The sequence below is a fragment of the Gossypium hirsutum genome, chromosome A12 (genome assembly GCF_007990345.1).
Source record: "Gossypium hirsutum isolate 1008001.06 chromosome A12, Gossypium_hirsutum_v2.1, whole genome shotgun sequence".
Taxonomy (NCBI): domain Eukaryota; kingdom Viridiplantae; phylum Streptophyta; class Magnoliopsida; order Malvales; family Malvaceae; genus Gossypium; species Gossypium hirsutum.
In genome coordinates, this window is record NC_053435.1 from 67067752 (window position 1) to 67086993 (window position 19242).

The 19242-nt window shown below is 36.8% G+C and overlaps 1 non-coding gene across 1 annotated transcript; it reads left to right on the top strand.

Annotated features, from left to right (window-relative positions):
• Positions 1–18068: 18068 nt before the first annotated feature.
• On the top strand, positions 18069–18175 carry LOC121211836 (small nucleolar RNA R71). Its single transcript, XR_005907054.1, has one exon. It is a non-coding gene; the product is annotated as a small nucleolar RNA R71 (small nucleolar RNA).
• The last annotated feature ends 1067 nt before the right edge of the window (positions 18176–19242 follow it).

Below are 19242 nucleotides of genomic sequence, written 5' to 3' on the forward strand. Positions count from 1 at the left end.
AAAATAAAACCAACCTAACAACTTTACTCAATTTACGAGCGATCAAAACATACTCCCAATGCCTCAAATCTGTTTGCTTGTGAAGAGGTATGGGAAGGGTCTTAAACCACATGATTTGCTACTGAAAACAAAGCATAGTCACTAATAGAAATGCAAGAAATAAAAAGCAACGGTTTATCACCAAGCAACGTCTACCCCAAATCATTACAACCTACCCTTCACTTACCGACATATAACCAACGGAGGAGGAACGCACTCCTTGTCTTGAACAATTGAAAATGGATACACTAAGATGAGAAAGATTGAATGGACAAATTGACAACACCAGAGAAAAGGGAGAAAAAAATTATAGGGATAAAGGAAAGTATTAGAAAGGGAAAGCATAAAGCCGCAAGGGGACAAAAGTAAAACAGAGACTTACTTATCAATATTCGACCAAGAAATGTGCAAGATGAAAAGAGAAAAGATTTGAGTGAGAGGGAAGAAGGGTATTCGGCCCAAGGCAAAAGGGAGAGCATGATAGGTAGAAGAGTAGAGGAAGAAAAGGGAATCGACTAACAAGGGAAAGATAGCCGAAAGGGAGAACAAAGTCGAAAAGTAGAGAAAGAAAAATACCCAGATGAACCCCAACACTATTCGGCCACCAAGAAGCGAAAGAGCCAAAAATGTTGATAGAAAGCGAAAGTGAAAAGAGAAACCAACCCAAAGCCGAAATCCCCAAAGCCAAGAGTTCAAATTTTGCATTACCCTCCCATTCCTTTTAAAATCCCACAATTTCCTCCCCAAATCACTCAAAACTGACCACTCCTCCCTCAACAACCGAATTCAAATTCCACTACAACTCTTCTGTAGCTTGGGTTGATGAAACTCCCCCACGGTCTTAGCAGCAAAATAAAACATGCCATAGCTCTAAGCAGGACTCGAACCTCAGACCTCAAGTAACAACAACATGCCAGTTATCCCCTAGACCAGCAGACCCTTTCCGACATAAAATACCCAAATTTATTTAAAAACCTACTAACTAGAGACAGAGGTTTATCCATTAAAAACAAACATTTTGCACAAACCAAGGCTTGAACCCAAGACTTCTTAAACTCTTCCTAGGACACTTAACCACTGAAGCAGACATGCAATTGTGTCACTTTCTTGCACAACTAAACATTTATGTGCAGCCTCCTAACTGCTCCCATGCTCAAGACCTAATACTTCTAGGCCCAAAACTCAGGACGTTATATGTATTATACATGAATTGAAGTCTGACGTAAAACAGATGATATTAGTCGATCAATCGAGCACTCTATTTTTGCCGCGATCTAGGTCCGAATTTCTCCTTTCTTGATCTATATGTATTCAAAATTAACTCATTTAATCACCAACACATTCAATTTAATACAAAAACACATCTTGGGGTGTTTGTGTACTTTAGCCCCTAAAATTACACATTCTGACATTTCAGTCCTTATTACACAAAACACCAAATATAAAAATTCATCATAACCATGACTTAACTAAATTTTCCTATGGTCCCTATAAGCCCATATTTATCATTTATTTCTCATTTTAGTCCCTCAATTTCTCATTTTTATAATTTAGTCCAAAATACTCAAATTAATCAAAAATCCCAATACAAAACATAGTAATCTAACACATATCTTCCATTTACTAACATCAAAATTCATAAAACTCACATTATGAACAATCACTCAACTCAAAATCATCAACAATTTCCAAAATTCATGCATGGGCATGATAGTATACAAAGCAACGATCACAAAAACGTAGAAATTATCAAAAACTAAGTCAAAACCAGACCTTAATTAGCCAATATGAGTGCTGGACCCTAGAATTCTTATTTTATCTTCTTTTTCTTTGTAATTTCGGCAAGGATGATGAATTAAAACACTAAATTCATGTTTTGTTTCATTAATATTACATAAATATACATTTTACCATTTTAACCTTATTATAAATATTTAAAATCCACTAACCCTTGGCATATATGTCCATTCATAAATTCAATGGTTTAATATCAACATAAGGACCTCATAATCAATAAGCCATAACAAATAGCCACTTAAACAATTAGAACACATCTTTTGCATTTTCTGCGACTAGGTCCTTTTATCAATGGAAACGATAAAATTTTCTCACGAAACTTTCACAGATATCAATTCACATATTATAAACACAGAAAATAATATTAAAATATTTTTTGACTTGAATTTGTGGTCCAAAAACCACTATTTTGACTAGGGTTTAAGCCGGGCTGTTACAATCTCGGGTGTTACGTCCTTCTTATAGATGTAACTGAAAATTTCCTCTTTGTTATTCATGTAAACATCTCTTATTAGCATACAATGTATGGATATAATTAAATTTTTCCTATGTATAAACTACTATTTATGGCTACTACAGAGCTTCTTGTCAAAAACAATGTATGGTTATTATTTTGACTCAATAAAGTTCAGGCTTTTCTACTTTATCTCTCTTAGACTATTGAGTACATATTGCTTTGCTACTTATTGACTTATGCTTAAACTTTAGCTCGCCACTTAACTATTTTGGGATGCTACTTAATAAACTTTAGTGTAGACTCAAACACGCCACTTGACCTCCTCTGTATGCATAACAACCCAATGTGCCACTCCATTGGTGTAGCACTGGCATCTTCTCTCAACGTACATTCCTTTATAGACATGAAAACATACACAACTTTTGTAAGTTCGTAAAAACTTAGTGAGCTAAACTTTAGAATACCGTTTTTAATCATTCTACATTGCACATGTTACATTGGTACTTCTTGACTTTTTTTCCTTCATTGGCAGGTATAGTACTAAGGCTACCATAGTTCTTTCTTTAGGACCATTTTCCCCTTTCTTGGGCATACTATACTTAATATCTCTTTACTTTCTATCTTCTTCTTAAGCCTTACCTTTACATCATCCTTTTCCTCTTCACTTACCTTATTATTAAACTTAATAACTTATTTCATACTCACTAGTCTTATCATTATCTTCGGGTAGGGTAGACTGCACCCAATACTTATCTCAGAATTTTCTATATCTTCTTTACTTTAGTACAATTTCCACTCTTACTTTTAACTTGTATCTTTACTTTTCCATGTACTATTGTAACATCCCTAACCCGTATTCATCGTTGAAATAGGATTTTGGAGATTACCAGAACTTTAGAACATTTTACAAATAATTTATGTAAATTACTATTCATTAAGTGAGATAATTCAAAACATCCCTTAATTGGACCCTTAAGGTCCAATACGAGCATTAGAATCGAGTCGGGACTTAATTGGGGTCTTTAAGAATTTTTCGTGACATTTCAAAAATTTTCCAAGGTGTAGGGCTTACATGCCTGTGTGGTCCAAGGGACACGCCCCTATAACCCTAGGACACGCCTGTGCTAGAGGTTGTTTTCGACCCTGTGTAATTCTCTGACTTGTGCACACGGCCATGTCACATGCCTATGTGTTAGGCCATGTCGTTAATTAATTCAATTCAAAATTAGGTGCAGGTTTCACACAGCTAAGACACACGCCCGTGTTCTAGGCCGTGTAGCACACACGACTGAGACACACGCCTGTGTCTCTGCCTATGTACTCAATTCTGAGCATTCTATTTCTCAAAATTAAGGTGCAGGGAACACACGTCCTAACCTCACGCCCATGTACCAGGCCGTGTGTCACACACGGTCCAGACACACGCCCATGTGGACAAATTAAAGTCATTTCCTAGCCTCATTTGTCACCCAAATTTACCATTTTCTTGCACTAAAACATACCAAATACATTCCAACCATTTCAAGCATCCAAATTAAGCAACTTCCATCATTCAACATGGCATATCATTGCATGCATACATGTTACAATCTTACCTTAGTTCAATCCATGTGTTAAACATGATTTGATCAACTATTTAACATATATATATACCATAGCATGACATTACAAGTATATCAAAACAACCATTACTAGCCATTCCAATGGCTAGATCACAAGCATCATTATCAAACCACTAATGGTCAAGTTGTCCTATACATGTTATTATACCAAAATGATTTTACTAAGTATACCTAAAATAAGCTAGTTGATAGTGTGACGATGCTCTAATGATCTCCAACCTTCGTGAGCTTCCGAGCATTATAAGACAGGAGAAATAAAACGGAGTAAGCATTACATGCTTAGTAAGTTTGTATAATGGAAACTAAACTTACCAATCTCGTTTATTAAATCTAAGCAAACAATATCATATTTTCCATCCATTAGCAAAATTTGCCTAAACACATGCATTCAATCAAACATGTTAGTCACAAAAATCTTCATATCAATCAAGTAAACATAGGTGAGCTCTTCATACAATTTTCCTTCAAAACATCATTCATTTCATTCCATAATTCTCTTATCATACTAAAAGGTTTCGTGTCCTTTGAATCATTGAAATTCCAGTGGATGCTCAAGTAGTACACTTGAGGTGTACGATTCAATAATTCGTCAATTCTTATTCAAGAGTACCCATTAGGGCACTTAACCAAGGAATACACTCTCAAGCCACATATTGTATAACAGGATTACCAGTCTAGGCTAAATTCTTTATATATAACGTATGCTTAGAGAAGCTCAATTAGGATTACCAGTCCAGGCTAAACCCTAATCATAATGTATACTTGAGAGGTATTATATCAGGATTACCCATTCGGGATTATTGGGATTACTCCTCTGAGCTAAATTCTGTCCACAACAAATTCAAGACCACATCTGTTTTGGGAAAGCACATGTATTCATCGGAATTCAATATTCAACCGGGACTTACCCCTTTTTCACCATTTCAAGCATCTATTAAATTTTTCATTATAACATTCAAGAATTACATTTCAATATAAGTCACATTACATACAAACACAACATTCAATTAACATAATTACATGCTCGATTAATTTACACGAACTTACCTCGACACTTGTTCGCGTATAAAATCTACTAATCCAAAAACTTTTCTTTTCCTTGATCTAACCTCGAATTTGAGTTGTTTGGATCTATATAAATAGATTTAATCATCAATTTCTAATATTTCATACTCATTTGGACTCAATTTACGTCTTAGGAAAAATTACCATTTTGCCCCTAACTTTTCCATAAACTCTAATTTCGTCTCTAGGCTCAAAAAATGAAATTTGTGCAATTTACTCCCTATTCCAAGCCTAACCAAAATCCCAATAAAAAATTTACAGCACATGTATTCATAAAAATTCAGCATTTTTCTTCAATTTCACAAGTTTACATTTTAGTCCCTAAATCATGTTTTCATCAAAAATCACTTTGTAGAAGTTGTTTATCAATCAACAGCCTTTCATTTTCTACCATAAATTTCTAATTTCCAGCATATTCATCCATGAACCAAATTTCATACCTTGATAGCTTTTCAAATTAATGCCCCAAATAGATAGATTAGACTATCCCAGTTTCAAAAATGTCAAAATTACTAAAAACGGGACAAGAAAACTTACCCAATTAAGCCTTGAAAGTTTTTTCTCTCTCTCCTAGGGTTTCCATATAATTTTGGGGTTGAAGATAACAAAATAATAAGATGATATCTTTAATCATCTTTTTAATTAATTAATTATTTAAATTTCCAATTTAGTCCCTACTTTTTTCTAATTTTTCCATGGATGAGTCACAAAAAATCTACATACTTTTCTTTAATGGTCTAATTACCATATAAGGACCTCTAGTTTTGAATTTCATAGCTATTTAATCCTTATAGCTGCTAGAATTCAACTTTTGCATTTTATAGGATTTAGTCCTTCTTGTAATTAAACACTTAATCGATAAAATTTTCATACAAAATTTTCACACGATATGTCTATCATAATATAGACCATATAACAAAATAAAAATAAACTTTATTTTCGGATCAGATTTGTGGTCCTGAAACCATTGTTCCGATTTCTCTGAAAAATGGGTTGTACAACTCTCCCCCTTAAGGATTTTCGTCCTTGAAAATCTTACCAGGGAAAGGATTCAGGTATTGCTTCCTCATCATGCCTTCTGGTTCCCAAGTAGCTTCCTAAATACCATGTCATTGCCAAAGAACTTTTACTAAAGCTACCTTTTTATTTATTAACTCTTTTGTTTCTCGAGAAAAGATTTTGATCGGTTCTTCACTATATGTCATATCAGGTTGAATCTCTACCTTTGTCGGAGAAGTAACATGTGATGGATTGGATCGGTACCATCGTAGCATAGACACATGAAAAACATTATGAATTCGATCAAGTTCTGGTGGTAAAGCTAACCGATATGCAACCAGTCTGATTCTTTCTGTAATCTCATATGGTCCAATAAACCGTGGACTCAGTTTTCCTTTACGACCAAACAAGAGAACTTTCTTCCAAGGTGATACTTTCAAGAATACCTTGTCACTGACTTGAAATTCTATTTCCTTTTGTTTAAGATTAGCATAGGACTTTTAATGATCAGAGGCTGTGTTTGGAATTACTTTCACTTTTTTCTCGATCTCTCGGACCAAGTCAACTTCGTGTAACTTTTTCTCACTGAGTTTTGTTCAATAGAATGGAGTTCTACATTTGTGACCATACAAGGCTTCATACGGTGCCATTTTAATACTAGACTGATAACTGTTATTGTATACAAATTCAACTAAAGGTAAATTCCTTTCCCAGTTACCTTCAAACTCAAGTATACAACATCGAAGCATATCTTCCAAGATCTGTGTTACCCGTTCAGATTGACCATCTATCTGGAGATGAAATGCAGTACTAAAGTGTAACTGAGTATCCAAAGCTTCTTGCAATTTGCTCTAGAATCGAGATGTAAATCGAGGGTCTCTATCTGAAATAATAGAGATAGGCACTCCATACAATTTGACACTCTCAAAAACATATAATTCAGCCAATCTATCCAAGAAAAAATCCATACATTCTGGAATAAAGTGTGCAGACTTTGTCAACCGATCAAAAATTACCCAAATGGCATCTTTCTTCTTTGGAGACGGAGGTCACCCCGATAGAAAGTCCACAGTAATTCTTTCCCATTTCTATTCCTGTATCATAACTGGTTGTAATAGTCCAAAAGGTAACTGATGTTCAGCTTTTAACATTTAGATACAAACTCAGAAATATCTCGTTTCATTCCTGGCCACCAGTACATCTTTTTTAGATCATTATACATTTTATTACTACCAGTATGTATAGACATGTTAGCATTATGAGCTTTATTCAAAATATTCTATATTAGTTCTGAACCTTTTGGTACATACACTCTACCTTTGAATAACAAACAACCACCAGTCCCAATCTAAAACTTTGAGCCAGGAGCTGATTCACTCTACATCCATTTTACTTGCAACTTACTATCATTTTTCTGAGCTTCAGCGATCTACTACAAAAACGTTGGTCTAGCTTTTAACTCAGCTATAATTGAACCATCATCAGATAGTGACAATTGAGTATTCATTGCTCGTAAAGTATACAAAGCTTTTCTACTCAGAGTATCTGCCACTACATTGGCTTTTCCAGGATGATAATCAATAACAAGATCATAATATTTCAGTAATTCAAGCCATCTACACTGTCTCAAAATCAAATCTTTCTGTGACTCAAATATTTCAGACTTTTATGATCAGTGAATATCTGACTTTTTCACCAAACAAGTAATGTCGCCAGGCTTTCAATGCGAACACAATGGCTGCCAATTCAAGATCATGTGTCGTGTAGTTTCTTTCGTGTGGTTTTAGTTCTCTTGAAGCATAGGCTAGTACTTTACCTTCTTGCATCAAAACATAGCCTAAACCATTTAATGACGCATCACTGTAGACTATAATTCCTTACCTAATCCTGGCTGAACTAACACTGGTGCTTGTGTCAATAAAGCTTTTAATCTGTCAAAACTCTACTGGAATTTGTTAGTCCACTCAAACTTTACATCTTTCTGTAGCAAACGAGTCATTAGAGAAGCTATCATTGAAATTGTTTTTACAAATCACTGATAGTAAATAGCTAATCCTAGAAAACTTCAGACTTCAGACACATTCTTTGATGGCTTCAAATTAATAATGGCTGAAATTTTATTCAGATCTACTCTGATACCTTCAGCAGATACCATATGCCCGAGAAAACTAACTTCCCGTAGCCAAAATTCACATTAACTAAATTTGGTGTACAATTGTTTCTCTTGCAGGGTTTGCAACACTATTCTCAAATGCTCAGCATGTTCGTTTTCATCTCGAGAGTAAACAAAATATCATTTATAAATACGACCACAAACCTATCCAAATACGGGATGAAAATTTTGTTCATCAGATCCATAAACATTGCAGGTGCATTTGTCAAGCCGAATGACATCACAAGAAACTCATAGTGTCCATACCTAGTTCTAAAAGTTGTCTTTGGCACATCTGAATCTTTTACCCGTAATTGATAATAACCAGAATAAAGATAAATCTTTGAAAATACAGTGGTACCTTTTAACTGGTCAAATAAATCATCAATACGGGGCAATGGATATTTGTTCTTTATAGTAACCTTGTTGAGTTGTCTGTAATCAATGCACAACCTTAACGATTCATCTTTCTTCTTTTCAAACAGAACTGACGCACCCCAAGGTGAGAAACTAGGTCGAGCAAAACCTCTGTCAATCAATTCTTGCAACTATACTTTCAGCTCTTTCAATTCAGTAGGAGCCATTCTGTAAGGTGCTATAGATATAGGTGTTATTCCCGGAACAAGATTTATAGAAAATTCCACTTCTCTACTCAGTGGTAAACTAGGAAATTCTTCTGGGAATACATCAAGGAATTCGCATACAACTGGCACTGATTGAATCTTTGACTAAGATACTTTAGTATCTAGCACATATGTAAGGTAAGCATCATTACCCTTTTTGACATATTTCTTTGCTGATATTGTTAAAATTACATTAGGTAATCCATCTAGTTTATTAGATTTAACATGAAGTAATTCACCACTCTCACATTTCAATACAATATATTTCTATTTACAATTCACCACTATACAAAACTGAAAGCAATAACCTTTTACCATTAATGGACAATTCTTACGAACTTTATCCCCTATAACACACTGGCCCATAGGGTTTGAAACTTTAACCATAAATTCCTGAATTCAATAGGTAATTTTTTAACAGTCACTAAGTTTGTGCATATGTATGAATGTGTGGAGCCAGGATCAATCAATGCAGTAATATCAGTATAAAGTAGAGAAAATGTACCACTAATGACGTCTGGTGTAGAGGCATCTTCTCTAGCACGAATAGTATATGTTCTCACAGGTGCTCGTGCCTCAGATCTAACTGTTGTATCCCTGGTAGTACCTCGACTACCACTAACATTGCCGAGATGACGGGGTGGTCTTCCTCTCGAGACAGGATTACTAGGCTTTGGAACTGGTTTTATCTCTTTTTCAACTCTTTCTGGACAATCTCTGAGAAAATGGTTGAGTGAACCACAGCCAAAACAAGCTCCACTTCTAGACCTACATTCCCCATGATGAAATTTGTTACAATATTTACATTTCGGTTTGAGATTACCAACATTGCCCACACTGGTCACAGGTGGAGATGAAGTTGTCGGGTTAGAACATTGAGAGCTCTGCTCTCTTGCAGAATATGCCGTAGAGGTGGTAACATGATCATAATACTTCTTTAATTTCTTAGAAGTAAATGATTGTGAGTTACTCATAGTTCTTTTTCCAGAAACTCAAGCTTCTCTACTCAAGCTTCTCTTTCAGCTTGTTTCTTTTCTTTACTCAATTCCTCAACTTTGTGTGCTCGATCAGCTAGCACTGCAAATTCCCTTATTTCGAGAATTCCAATCAATAACTTGATATCTTCATTTAAACCCTCTTCAAAGAATTTAAACATCTCAGCCTCATTTAGAACCCATTCTCTGGCATATTTGCTCAACCGAACAAATTCTCGTTCATACTCAGACACAGTCATATTTCCCTGCTTGAGTTATAAAAAAATTTTCTTTTTCTGATCCATGAATCTCTGACTAACATATTTCTTTCTAAATTTAACCTGAAAGAGTTCCCATGTAACGTTTTCTCTCGGTACCACTGCAGTTATGGTATTTCACCAATGATAAGTTGTATCTTTTAGTGGAGATACTGCACATTTCAGACATTCGGCAGGTGTACAGGATAATTCATCAAAAATAGGGATAATATTTTCTAGCCAAAACTCAGCCCTTTTCGGATCATCATCTGCAATAGCTCTAAATTCATTTGCCCCATGCTTATGGATTTTATCTATCGGAGGCTTACCTGTTCTAGTGGGTTCAGCACCCTATGGTATCTCAGGAATCGGTTGGGAAGCAAGTGGAGGAGGTCGTTGTATAGCAGAGTTTGTTCTCAGATACTGGGTAAACCATTCATTCATCATTTGAAAGAAGACTTGTTTTGCCTCTTCACCTCGGCCCTTAGACACAGGCCTTTCACTATCAAACGCAGACGCAACTCTTTGAACTGAAGCTTAAGCATTGTTCTCAGCTTCCTCGGATTCAGCTCTAGCTCGGTTGGATGACATTACAATATGAAAAACACATTTAAATGATTAGGAGTCATCACACTATCACAATTTATATAATGGCATGTATAGCTAAGCTCGTGTTTGCTACGTTAAATTCGAGAATCAGTTAAACCATAGCTCTGATACCATTAAATGTAACACCCCTAACCGTATCCGTCATTGAAATAGAGTTTTAGAGCATTACCAGAACTTTCAGAATGTTTTACAAATAATTTATGTAAGCTACTATTCATTAACGGAGGTCATTCAAAACATCCCTTAATTGGACCCTCAAGGCCCAATACGAGTATTAGAATTGAGTCGAGACTTAATCGAGGGCTCTAATAATTTTTTGTGACATTTAAAAAATTTTTCAAGGTGTAGGGCTCACACCCCCATATAACCTTGGGACACACCCGTGCTAGAGGCCTTGTTCGACCCCGTGTAATTCTCTGACTTGTGTACACAGCCATGTCACACGCCCGTGTGTTAGGCCGTGTGGTTAATTAATTCAATTCAAAATTAGGTGCAGGTTTCACACGATCAAGACACACGCTCGTGTTCTAGGCAGTGTAGCACACACGGTTGAGACACACCCCATGTCTCTGCTAGTATGCTTAATTCTAAGCATTTTTTTCTCAAAATTAAGGTGCCAGGGACACACAGCCTAACCACACGCCCATGTACCAGGCCGTGTGTCACACATGGTCAAGACACGCACCCGTGTGTCTGCATGTGTGGACAAATTAAAGCAATTTCCTAGCCTCATTTGTCATTCAAAGTTACCGTTTTTCTACACTAAAACATACTAAATACATTCCAACCATTTCAAGCATCCAAATTAAGTAGTTTTCATCATTCAACATGGCATATCATTGCATGCATACATGTTACAATCTTACCGTAGTTCAATCCATGTGTCAAACATGATTTCATCAACTACTTAACATATATATATAGCTACCATAGCATGACATTACAAGTATATGAAAACAACCATTACTAGCCATTCCAATGGCTAGATTACAAGCATCATTATCAAACCACTAATGGTCAAGTTGTTGTAACATCCCGAATTAGGGTCTAGTCGAAACAGTGGTTTCGAAGCCATAAATCTAAAATAGAAATATTTATTTTATGATTATTTCATAGTCCATGATATGATTGCATGTTTGTGTGAACTTTTCGTAGAGAAATTCTATGCCTAATGTGTTCAATTTGACTTTAGGGACTAAATTGAATAAGATGCAAAACTTGTGTTCTAGAAGCTTCAAGCATGAAATTGTATTGGATTATTAATTAGAGGTCCTTAAATAGCAATTTGACCAAGTTCTAAAAATTTGGACAAAAATGGGCATGAATAGGAAAAATTTGAAAGAAAGGCTTAAAGGACATTTTTGTCATTTGGTAAATAAAAGAATAAAAAGGGAAAATAAGTCAAAAAATTTTCTCATCTTCTCCAAATGCTAGTTGAAATTTCCAAGTGCCATAGCTAGGGTTTTGTTCAACTTTTCAAGCTTGATTGTAACTGCTCCCAAGCCCCGTTTTTTTATGTTCTTTGCATTTTTGAAGTCCTTGATGTATGATCTATTCATTTCTAGCCATATTTTGAGCTAGGGTTCATGTTCAAAAACTTACCCATGTGCGAAATGTATGTATTTTGATGTTTAATGGAGGAATATGAGAGTTTGATGTGTAATAAACATCTTTTACTAAATGATTTTTCATGGAAACCCCTAAAAGGACCTATTTGTAAAAGATTTAAAAATGGATAGTAGAAAAGTGATTTAATGAGAAATGTGGGCTGATATGGGTTAGAATGAGAATCAGCTAGGCTTGGGTAACCAAGAAATTGCATGCATTTCATGTTACGAGCCTAGGGACTAAAGTGTAAATAAGTGAAAAAGTTAAGGGTAAAAGGATAATTTTACCAAAATATGTGTTATGAGTTGATTTGGACAATGTATGTATTGAACAAGTTAAATTTGGAATTATAGATCAAGAAAAACGTGATTCGGTTCTTGATCGGGGTAAAAATAAAGTTTACGAGGATTACGCTCGTTTCTATCATTTTATACCGAGGTAAGTTCATTTGCAAATTATGCAACATGTACCATACTTTAAATGCTTTAATATTGCTGATAAACCATAATTTATACATATTTTTACCCCATGCCTAATGCATTTATTGATGGTTTCTCCTTAGATTTGGTGAATTCGATGCACCTAATCATTTAATTTCATGTTTTATACTTAGGAGAGCATAGGAGAGTAAAAAGAGCGAAAAACGGGCCAAAAATGGAGAAAATGGATCCACATGGGAAAACAACACGACCTAGACTTTCTCACACGGGCGTGTCACACGGTAGTGTCAATTTGGCAGGATCGAAGCACGACTTACACGGGTGGATGACACGCCCGTGTCTATTTAACAGCCTCGACCACGGCCTTCAGTAATCGCACACGGGCGTGTCCCTACTGAACCCAAGTTTAGTCCAATTTAGAAAAGGCCAATTTTGAGGGCTCTTGGGCATTCCAAAGCCTATTTAAACACTTAAGGAGGCACTTAGAAAAAGGGGGATTCAGAGTAGGAAGCAAGGAATTACTTAAGGAAAGCCAATTGATCCATCTCAAGAGTCAGATTCATCAAGACTGGAGATCTCCCTTCAAGTTCCTTCAAGAGTTTTGGGTTTTCTTATGTTTTGTTATCTTTATTCTTTTGAGATGTTTTCTTTCATAAGTATGAACTAAATCCCTAAATACCTAAGGGGAATGAAACCTAAGACAAATCTTGTTATCATTATCTGAATTGTATGATAAATATTTGACTTGTTCTTAATTATGTGTTCTTAATTCTTGTTTTGATATTCCAGGATATTGATTCAAGTTAAGCTCTTCTTTAGAGGAGGAATAGACCCTGTCTAATAGTAAATTTGTCATAATTAAGCGGAGTTGATTGCGTGCTTAGAGATAGGGTGACAAGATTTTGCTGGATTAGGGTCAAACCTAATAAGGGAATTCATGGATCGAGTTAATGCAATTCTAAAGTGTCAATTAGAAAGAGATTTCAATTATTCAACCTAGGGTTAGACGTTATTAGTCCCGAAAGAGATAATAAAATAACTTAGGGATTTCTACCGATCAAGTCAAATGAATAAATCATTTGATTCAGAGTCAAATAACAAGTGAAGTCTAAGTGGATTTGTCCTTAGGTATTGTCTCAATCAATCGAATTTTCCCAAAAGTATTTTCCCAAGTTTTTCTTTCTGTGCATTCTAGTTAGTAATTAGTTTAGACAACCTAACCTCTTAAATTTTAGGCTAGATAATAAAAAGGAAGTAAATACTAGTACTCGTAGTTCCTTTGGGTTCGACAATCCAGAAGGAATTGTAAAACTCCTTGGATCTTTTAGTTTGTTAGGAAGCTTATTCTGTAGAATGGATGAGTAGACCACATTCAGCTCCACATGCAATGCTTCATATAACTTCTGTTTATTTTCCAGAAGCTCCTTTAAAAACTTGACTGTGTTTGGCATCTGCGAAAGGGCTTCAATAAACAGTAAGTTAATATGTAGTTTCTTTATAAGTTTAAGGAATTTACCAAATTGTTCGTCTGAGCGTTCTTTCCTTGTCACATTGGGGTATGACACGTGAGGTTTATATTCTGTAATCACCAGCTTTGGCTTATTGTGGCCTACCTCATCCTTACCTATGCTTACCATTGTTTCTGGCCTTGGTTCTCCAACTAGCCCTTCCTCATCTTGAATGGCAATCGCTTTGAGTTGCTCCCTTGGGTTAGACACAGTGTTGCTTGGAAGGCTACCTTGTGGTCATTCGGAAATCAACTTGGCGAGCTATCCAATCTGAGTTTCGAGCCCCTGGATTGATGCTTGTTGATTTTTGAGTGCGGTCTCAGTATTCTAAAAATGAGTTTCTGACACTAAGATGAATTTTGTTAGCATCTCCTTAAGGTTCGGTTTTTTCTCTTGTTGGTAGGGTGGTTGTTGGAAGCCTAGAGGTGGTGGTCTCTGATTCCCTTGGCCTCCCTATGAAAATTTAGGGTGGTTCCTCTAACTTGCATTGTAATTATTTGTAACATCCTGATTTTCGGGTTTTTCGCGATTCCTGATATTTTAAGTAATTTTTCTAAAATTTGGTATGTGATTATGGAATTCATAATTTAGGTGTGTAAATGGGCTTATGGAAGGCTTATGAGTTAGCTAAAACCCGGTTGAATTTTTTAAATTTTGGACTTAGGAGTTAGGGGTTCTGGCTAGGTGCCCTTATATTAAGTTGTGGGTAAAGTGTACCACAAAAAGATCTTTGGTAGAGTGGCAAGGGTGACGCCACTAAGCTCCTAAAAAGGTGGCGTGTGGAGCATAAGGGAAGACCTGGGATCGATTCCCTGTGTTGGCAAATAAGAGTATTTATTTTTATGTGCAGGAAGGGTAAGTGTTGGAACCTAAGTGGATTCTGTAAGAGGAGAGTTGGATCAAGTCAAACGCATGGATTAAGGAGGGATAAGGGGAGAGATTTTAGGGATTTGAGAGAAGGATAGAGCTTAGCCGTTTGGAAGGGGTTAGAGAGGGGAATTCGGCAGAAGGGTATTAGGTTAGTAATTTCGGCATTAGGGTCTTAGCTGTGCCGTTTTCTCCTTTGTTTTAGTTTTTCTCTTCTTTTTCTTCCCTAGCCGAATCTACCATCCTTCCTCTCATCTTTTCTCCCTTTTCTTTTTCAAAATCCAGCCTATTACTTTCCTCAACTCATTTATTATTTCTTTCTTTAATCTCTACTTCTACCGAAATACCGCAAAAAAGCCGAAATCAGTGAAGATAGGTGGGTGCCGATTCTTTGTGACCAGCAACCTTTTCTTTCCTTTTCAATAGTTGGCGTTCAATTCCTTTACCTTTTAGGCATCCGGATTCAAGAGGAGGAAGACTGTGGTAAGTGTTCAAACTCTAACAATTCCTAGTGTAACTATGGCCAAAAGCCGAAACCCCTCTAGTTTAAGGAGGTGGCCGAATGTGGGTGTAGGCCTTATGGGGTCTTCTTTTAATATTTTTGGTTTATTTATCGAAGGAGCAGCAAGGTGTAGTGTCGACTTGGAGTAGCTTGGATCACCGGAGTGGCTAGACCTAGTCATCAACCGCGACAAAGGTAAGATTCCTAAGGCCATTATGGATGGTGGCCGAATGTGTAAGTATTAGTATTAGATGATTTGAGGTTTGGTTCAATTATGGGAAGCTGATTATTAACGATGGATTATAGGAGAAATCGTGTAGGAGATCTCGTCGAGGAATATCGCCAAGCAGGTGTGTAACGAACCTTTTTCATAGCTTAAAGCGATAAATGCCGAAAAGCCGAAATTCTGGCATTTCGAGGACTTGTGAGCAAGCGAACGCTCACTAGTTAGTTAGAATTGATGAGATGATGATCGGGAATAATGGAAACGGTAAGGGCATGTTTTTGGCGTTCACGGTAAGTTGGGCCTCGAGGGGCTGAATTAGAGCCCAATAGGCTTTCGGGCCCATTTGGGTAAATTTGGTAGGAAATGGAAATCTGTTAAATTGCATGTTAAGACTGTTAATACTGTTATGGATATAGGCTAAATGGGCCTAGATGACAGAATCGGCTAAGTAGGGCCATTAGGGGTTTTTGGCCCAATAACTCGTTTTCGCTAAAAATGGGCCAGAATCACTGTTTGCACCCATGAATTGTTTGTAACCGTTAATGAACATGGAAACCCTAATTTTTGGTAAAATTACAAGATTACCCTTATAATATGAAAATGACCGTTTTGCCCCTAGGTAAAAATGACCATTATACCCCTAGGGTTTATATATGAACTTAATGCATGGGATTTTGATAAACATGATATGTATGATATGCACATGACATGTATGATATGCACATGATATGTATGATATGCACACGAGATGTTCATAAATGCATTGGGTTGGGTTTTATATGGATGGAGGAAGTGCAAAAGGGCTTATGCCCCAATTATCAAAAGGGCTTATGCCTCAGTTATCAAAAGGGCTTATGCCCCAGTTATTAAAGGGCTTATGCCCCAGTTATTAAAAAGGGCTTTGCCCCAGTTACTAAAAGAGGCTAGGCCTCCAGTTATATGATAAAGCAGCTATGCTTCCAATGGAGAGTTATGGCGGGGTGGGTCGAGTTAATCCCCACATGGTGTGTTGGTTGGTACGGGTGGAGAGTAGCAGAAGGTGGGTTGAGTAGTCTCCCCAAATGGGTTGCATTCTTTCATTGACATTACATGTGACATAAAAATGGGCCTTTGGGCTGTACCGTTTACAGTAAAGGCTTCGGCCCAGTAATATGAAATATGAAAAGGCTTCGGCCCAGTGTTATGAATTATGAAATATGAAAAGGGCTATGGCCCAGTACATGTTTGAGATTGGTTTTGGGCTTAGACCCAACAGGCTATTATTGTTTTGGGCTCTGAAAGGGGCTTGTTGCACACTGAGTTTCCAAACTCACCCCCTTTCCTTAACCTTGCAGGTGAGCCTTGATGTGGGGACTTGGGCCGGAGGGGATTCAGAGTAGCCACGGTGATTGTCTTTGGACTTTTAAATAAGCGTTGGTTTTCATTAGTTTCCCTTTAATTATTATTTATTTTTGGGTTGTAATAAGGCCATTTAACTTTCCTTTTATTTCTTTTCGGGATTATTTTAATTTTAATAACTTCAAACCTGGTTGATAATTATTCAAATGGGCTAGACTTAGGACGTGTTTTCAAAATGATACTTGTTTTCAAAAGAGTTCAACACCACGATTAATCGATTTATCAAAGTCGTTCACTTAAACAAATCTAAACTCGATATAACAAAGTGTGGCTATGGTTGTGGGCATGTTTAGGATTGGATCCAATCAAAGAGCTTGGTACTTAAGCAGCCTTCATGGCTCACCTCCTCTATCTCGGATACCTACCTGGTGCCCAGCTTCCATACACATTGTTAACTCAACAAAATATATGGTTTTTAAAACACTAAAACGGAACGTGGGTTGTCAACTCCAATGTGGCACGTCAGATTCGGCCACAACGTCTGGGCTAGGTTTGGGGTGTTACATTATTGCTATAAGGATTGTTTTGAGATCGAGGATTGTTACCCATGTAATTTAACTGTTCGTTCTCCATGTTGTGGCCATAAGGTGGGTATTCTGAACTGTTTGATCTACCTCCATTCAAATCGTACCTAATCACTGGATGTACCTGAGCAGAACCACACAAACCATCAATCTTTTTATTTAAGAGTTCTACTTGGTTAGATAGTATAGTAACCGCGTCGAGGTTGAAAACACCGGCTGCTTTCGTTGCCTTTGTTCTCATAACTTGCCACTAATAGTTATTCAGTGACATATCCTCAATAAATTCGTAAGCCGCCTCAGGTGTCTTATTATTGATAGTTCCTCCAGTGGCTGCATCAATCATTTGTCAAGTTGAAGGATTTAGGCCATTATGAAAGGTTTGAACCTGTAGCCAAAGCGGTAACCCATGGTGAGGGCATCTTCTCAAGAGGTCCTTATATCTCTCCCATGCATCGTAGAGTATTTCTAAATCCATCTGCACAAAGGAAGAAATATCATTACGTAATTTAGCCATTTTAGCCGGCGGAAAATATTTTAATAAAACCTTTTTGGTAATTTATTCCCAGGTAGTGATTGACCCTCGTGGCAACGAGTTCTGTAACACACCGAACCCGAGACCGACACCGGAGTCGAACACGAGGTGTTAACAGACTTTAAACCCCTTATAAAAAAAATTCCCAGACACTGCCAATCTGCGTACTAGTCGCTTTAAAAATCATATCTTGAGTTTCACAACTCGAAAATCAGTTTCGTGATTTTTCCCTGAAACTAGACTCACATGCCCATCTACATATTTTTTTCTAGAATTTTTGGTCGGGCCAATTAGTACAGTTTATTAGTCAAAATTCTCCCATGTTACAGGGATCGACTACCCTGACCTTTGCGCATTACGACTTGGATATCTCCTTGTACAGGGCTCCAATACTGATGCCGTTTGTTTCTATAGAAATTAGACTCAGAGAGGAATCTATACATATATGGTATGACTCCTAATTATCTCTGGTTAATTTATAGTGAATTTCCAAAGTCGGAACAGGGAATCCAGAAACCGTTCTGGCCCTGTCTCACGAGAACCTGAATATCACTTAACATACTGTCCGTATGATTGTTTCGTTACTTTCCTATGAAAGTAGATTCATCAAGGTTTGTTTACATAATTTATTCACTATTTAATTCCCTTCCTACTATTTTTAGTGATTTTCCAAATCTACATCACTGCTGCTGTCAGCATCTGCCTTTAAGGTAGACTTTACCTATTTCATGGTTTCCATGATTCAACTAGCCCTTTTTGCATAAATAGCACAATTTATGATAGTGGTTAACCATTCCCATGGCTAATCCTTGTCAAGCATATCTACACCGAATGATTATAACATTATACTCAAACACATATAAGCCATTTTCTCATGGCTATCCAAAATTATACAAGTCCAAAGGGTCCACGACCCACAACAAACGGGTAGTCCTATACATGCCATTTCGAAGTTCAACCAAAATTGTACCAAAAGGGGGCTTTGATAGTGTGGGCGACTTTGACCTCAAGATCCCGAGTCCGATAGCTGGAGAACCCAAATC